Source organism: Nipponia nippon, unplaced genomic scaffold (genome assembly GCF_047370975.1).
Source record: "Nipponia nippon isolate SJK-2023a ecotype South Korea unplaced genomic scaffold, ASM4737097v1 scaffold_3, whole genome shotgun sequence".
In the NCBI taxonomy this organism is placed as follows: Eukaryota; Metazoa; Chordata; class Aves; order Pelecaniformes; family Threskiornithidae; genus Nipponia; species Nipponia nippon.
In genome coordinates this window covers 73,277,715-73,283,862 of record NW_028262347.1, presented here as the reverse complement: position 1 = coordinate 73,283,862, position 6,148 = coordinate 73,277,715, and the positions used below count along the sequence as shown (strand labels likewise).

At 38.7% G+C, this 6,148-nt stretch overlaps 1 long non-coding RNA gene across 1 annotated transcript; it reads right to left on the bottom strand.

The window, feature by feature from the left end:
* LOC148054699 (uncharacterized) lies at positions 1-4,865 on the bottom strand. Its single transcript, XR_015706165.1, has 4 exons — positions 4,834-4,865; positions 1,373-1,431; positions 339-412; positions 1-151 (listed from the first exon to the last, which is right to left on the bottom strand). It is a non-coding gene; the product is annotated as an uncharacterized LOC148054699 (long non-coding RNA).
* Positions 4,866-6,148: the final 1,283 nt, after the last annotated feature.

Sequence of the window (6,148 nt, the reverse complement as noted above, 5' to 3'; positions counted from 1 at the left end):
ATGTTTGCTGTAAATGACTATTTACTGTTCTTGTGTTACAGGGGAAAAAAATGAGATGATGGTGTGTTAAGGGGGATGCACAGGGTTGATGTCAGAGTCGAGGATGGAAGACAGATCTGAATCTTCATCTGGTCCGTAGCTGACATGCACTCTGTTGAGGTGAGAGGAAAGGAAATGTTACTGGATAGTCAAACTAAATCTTAATTCAGGCTCAAAATGGGCAGAAGATGTTGTGCCTCTCTATATTTCTGTATATACAGGGATAAACACCACCCCACTTTCTTTGTTAAATGCAGATGGGTGCTTTCTTACCTGGCTTGCGTAGATGAGGCTCTTACCTGTTAGTCCCTTCATTGACCAGTACAATGAGACCTTGTGACTCCCCATGATTTACCTCAGTCTAGTATAACCACTGTCAGAATAAATACATTTTGATTAAAGGAGGATCAGTAAAATTGTTACATCTTTCTTTATTTTGCATGCTTCCTCTCTGTCTTCTGAGAGGGTAGGTTCCCAAAATATCTTGAGAAGAGTTTTTTGCTCTGTGCAGATGTTGTGACCTCTATGAGCAGCTGAAAGGAGGAAAAATGTTGTGAAAAAGCCTGTCTTACAAGGTTTCCAGACTCAGTTCTGCTGATCTGTTCAAAGGTTTAACTTTGCAGTGAAGCTTCTGGAGTGTGTACCCAGACCAGGGCACAACCCTGACAAGAAAATTCTGTGTTGTCCTTGTGAGAAATTCTCTCCATTAGTCTCCATTTGACTGGGAGCTGCATGGCTATTCAACTATCACAGCTCTGCATAGGCACTATCCTGATCAGTACTAGTGAGGGGTAAAATTTTAAGCTCCCTTGTGTGTCCTGATAAGCCTGCAGTACAGAAGCAGATCTCAGGGGATACAACTGAGAAAAAAAATGGTTTTAAACATTGCTTGGATTGTGGTCTAGCTCTGAACTGATGAGGGAAATGACAATGAACCTAATCTGTGTCACGACATCCTTATCTGGGTTGCCATGCTATGTCCTATGGGATGTGCAACCCATGATTGCTGTAGTGCTCAGTTCTGTGGAGACATAGCTCATATTTCCAGCTTTTCCTGAATTAGTTCCATTCGTGATTGTTTACAACTGCAGTGCTGGGAAAGAGCTACTTAGTCCTCAGTGTTTCCAAAATCACATATTGTATTTACAGTAAGGCCAGAAGTGATTTCTGTATTTTTGGTAGGTAACTCATCATTACGTATAACATCTAGACTAGAACCAATAATTGTACATCAACTCTGCATTTTTTTACTGAGAACTTCTACTAATTTCCATAAGAACACCACTTATCCATTTGAATTTCCTTGCATAAGCAATTGTAAGGGGTTCCTCACCTTAGTCTGGGAGCTGCTGGATGACAGGCTTTTTTGTTCTTTGGCCAAGATGAGTAGATCTAGAGTGACATAAGGAGAGATAACCAGGACAGGTGTCATCTGATCTGATTTTTATCTGTCTAAAAGTTAGTTATCTAGACTAAGCTAGCTCTCTAGACTTTCAAATCAAAGGGAAGAAAGAAGCACCTCCAGAGACTGTTTCCTCCCACTTATTTTAGACAGCTGTCTTAAGATGGGATAAATTACTCTCTGGAAATATCTGACTCTCTCTAATACCTATTGTGAGACTCTAGATGAGGATCTTCAACAAATCTGCTTGCTAAGAATAGGGTATACCTCATTCTATACAAACACTTGACTCTCTCAAGGTATTTTCCTTATATTGAAGCATTAGAATGATTAGAGTGCCCCTCAAACAAAATCTATCCAGACAGAAAAAAATACTTGTAGTCTCAATTTCTCAAGCAGTGGGCTGATAATGCAGGAAGCAGTGAACTTGGTGCTTCTCCTTTAGGAGAAATCCCATGCAGAAGATGGGAATTCAATATGCTAAGACATCATAGACCCTCAATAATGCTGTATTACCTGGGAATTAATCACAGTAGAGAAAAATACTGAATTCCATATGCACTAAATTTTACATAAATTTACTGAATATTAAACTGTGCATTTGTGAACATATGTTAATTTCATATCTCTACTCCTATTTTTTTGGAAAGGTATTTAATTTGTATGTGTTGCTGGCCTCACGTGCATCATTGGCATATGGCTGCTTACCTTCATTCAGTATCCCAGTACCACTGCTGAAGGCTGGGTGCTGTAACAAAAGCAGGTTATAAAGGCCAAGATCTGCATGGTAAGTGCTTCCCAGTGTCACCTAAGCACATCTAAACACTGAAAATTCACAGAAGTCACTAAAGTGCCCAGGTATGGGCCTTATGGGTGTATTCCTTCAGGCACCTTTTTATGCACAGAGACCATGCAAGTAGGCCACAATTACCTACTTTAAGAACACACATTTACCCTAAAAATGTTCCCCCAACATCCTTCAGCTCCCCAAAAGCCTGAAAAAAAATATGAAAGTTCTCCAGCACTCTCAGGCAGCCAAAATTTAAAATAAATATTTTTTAAGTCTAGTATTTTTTTCTGGGAACCACTATTTTCATAGGAATGATTTCTTTTGTTATCCCTGTAAAAGCCATTTTTCCTTCCTCCAAGACTGTGGAGCCAAAGTATGGATACTAGCCTTTGTTCATTTCTAAGCAGAAGTTTCTAAGACCCTTTCTCCATGAAGCAAAGATTGATATAATTCCAATAGTACTTCCTTTCTCACAGTGCTGCAGAAAAATAGAACACCAGAGAGGTTTGAATGCAGACAGTCCTTGGAAAAACTCGTGTGTGTGTATGTGTCCAAAAGAATATGCCCTTGAAACATCTATTTCTTCATTTTGCTTTTAAAGATAAACTCAGTTCATACTTAAGCACATCAGTAAGTGAAATTCTTTTGACTTCTCTAAATGTTCAGCATATAGATTCCTACTTTAAGGCACTTTGCAAATATGCTAATACGAATTGATCAAAATTGAGTGGCACGTATAAGAGTAAATCTTTTATAATGGGCAATGTGAATCTTTGTAAACAGGAGTTTAAACCTCAAAAGTGAGATAAGCCGATGCATGCAGTAATTGAAGCCATCATCCTGAAGAGGTACTTCAACTTTTAAAAAGATAATATGTTTTTTTTCTTCTTCTTCCCCCCCTTTATTATTTTTTCTTTTTAAGAAAAAAGAGGGCACTTATTTGTCTTCAGTTTCTAAAGTGCACATTATTGATGATGAATTATAGGGGAAATTTTAAAAGCAACATTCTCTAAAGTGGAGCTAGAAAATCATATGATAGTATGCACAAAGTATAAATCGCTTAAACTGCCACCTGGGTTATTTTTCTCTGATATGGAGAGAAATATTTAAAGCAAACTGTTAAGTGCCTGCTCTAAGGAAGTATTTATTTGACTGGAATTTTTGCTTTCCATTTTTTGTAATTCCTTTACTGGATCTCGATCTTCAACCTTACTCACCCTGAGCAGAAATTATTATTGAACAAAATAATCCTACCAATATCGTAGAATTACAGTCCTGTATGTGATGTGCCTATGACTTTCTATTTCATCAAAGTTTATTTAATGGTTATTTGTTTAATAATTAGTTAAAATGCCAGACAATTGCTTCTGTTTCACTGGTTTGCTTATTTCCTGTAGATACTGAAAATACTTGCATGCATCTCAGAAGCTCACTTTTAAATAATTATGATGGATAAGGAGATTTGAAAATGGGGATCTCTGTAGTCAACATCATGGTGTCTCCTCCCCCAAAATAGGTATGGATTAAAATATAAAATATATGTAGAATATATTCTAGAAATAGTTATGAGATGAAATATTAAAAAAATGGATGGGGTGAGAGACAAAGAAGAAAGGACTGGTAAGCCCTTGTCATAGCTAAACACAGGGTAAAAAACAACTAAACTGGAGATCTACAGTTCTAGTTTCTATTCAGTTAAAATAAATGTCATATATCAAATTCCCTGTGCATTCTAACCAAGTCTCTTGATTAGATGCCTGCAGTCAGATTTCCAGAACTATTACAATTAGAATACTGAAGTTAAGATATTTTTAATGTAAAAGCAAGGATAATACTCTAATGACACTGAGACTTCTCCTACATAGAACAAGGCTTAGTCATACACAGAGAGCTGTTACATATGGTATGGGTACAGGAGAGAAGTCACTTTACATCTGAATGAATACTACATTGCTGTTGACATACACTGTTGAACAACTGCCGTTTTGGTAGGTAGTATCCTCTTCCCTCATCAACTTCATCTGCTTTTTTAAGGGGAGCAAGGATGGCCACATGGAGTTAAGGCAGCTTTATACTCAGCCATTTTCTACGTCTGTTCGCTATTGCTTTTTCATTGTACTGTCTTCTGTGAACACAAAGCAGCATGTGGCAGAACTCAGACCACTGTCTTTATATTTTCTTCTTATTTTGTCAGAAGACACTTTAATTTTCCACAAGTGGCGATAGATAAGTGGAGAAAATATACAATGCAAGAAAACCTTCAAAATATCTTAGTGGGAAATAAGACTTTACCTCAGTTAAAGGAAATCAAACATGGAAACAGAATTTCTATTTCTACTTCAACTGTATGAGCAAAATCCCAGTACAGACAGCCATCAGGTGTGATCTGGAGGCCATCATGAAGTGAGAACAGAAAGCAGCGCTATAGCTCTTGTGAAAAGTATATTTTCTGAGGGAGAATGAAGCTTTTCACATATTGGAAGCATGTTAATAGATTTTTGCTTGAGAAATTTTCTAGTATGTGAGAACTGAGAAGATATGCTCTCAGAAATTTACAACTGTGAACTTTTATTATAAGAAATAACAGGGAAAAATGCCTTACCTCATGCTGTGGTGCAGCACTGAGCAGGCCAGGATCCTCAGCCACCAGTGGTCTGTAAGGCATCAGCAGGGGGTCTACAAAATGTTTTTCAGTACAGCAGCAGTGTTGTAAGTTTGTGAGGCAAAAGCGTACTGTGTAACAAAAATGTCAAGTACCTTGCCAGTCTGTTACTTCCCACTCTCAGCAGCCTGACCACACAGGGTATGTGATAGTCCAGGGAGATTTTTCAGGAAGGCTGGGTGCTTCCTGAGAAAGCTGAGAAACACTGCCCTGGAGGCTGTGCTCAAAGCCAGGCTTTCATTAATCCCAATCCCACCCCCACCACACTTTTTAGACCTTGCATTTAGGCTTTACATGTACATTAGTAGTTATTCCTGTGAGGGAGACAAACACAAGTGTCATCAAGAGACTTAAGGTCACAGATGAAACCTGCTTCAGCACCAGTACTTGAAGGTGTATTTACTGATTCTTAGATATGATGTCTACCTTATTTCATCGAAGTCACATAATCTCTTCTTGTCACATTAACTAGAACTATTTACGCTTGGTCAAACTACTCTCTGGTTTTGTAACATCAGTAATCAGTAACTAACAGCACCCCAGCCTGTAAGACAACCACAGCAGCTATGTGACTATAGGCGACTTTTTTATCTTTCACTTTTGCATAATCAACCATCATAATTCAACAAAAGTCCCAAAGGAAAGGGTGCTCCTAGTGAATGTTGCAGTGCCTAATTATTAGGGTCTTTGCGCCCTTCTAGAATTAACAGCATCCCAGTTATATGGTCAGTAATTAAACTTACACTGAGAAGAAGCATTAAAGACCAGCAGCTGGGGATGCTGAAGACAGTGATATTATGCCTCTGTGCTTCAGGGGCTGAGGTAATTTTCTCCACTTTTGATTCAGACCCAGTTCTGCCCTACAGCTGAGCCTCTGACTGATTTATACCAACTGGGAAGGGCTACACTTTCTTCCAAATCATTCCAAGACAGCAAGAGGAGGCCAATGATTATGCCTGTGCTGCTTTCCATCCAGTAACTCAGGGCTTAAACATCCCCTCAAGATGTGAGAAACACAAATTCATTCGCCTCTTCCAGTCTGACCTTGTGTCACCCTTTGCTAGGACACTGCCTAACCTGTAAATCTACACAGTTATGTACACTCTTGAAATTCCTTTCTTGCTTGTGAGCACTCTCCAGGTGTCTTCAGTGGGCAGGAGTGTCAGTACTTCATCCTCAGGGATCTGGCACTGCTGTAGCCCTTGACCTTTTTTGGTGGGGAAGAGAAAGATGGGCTTAACTTTTTTCTAATGAA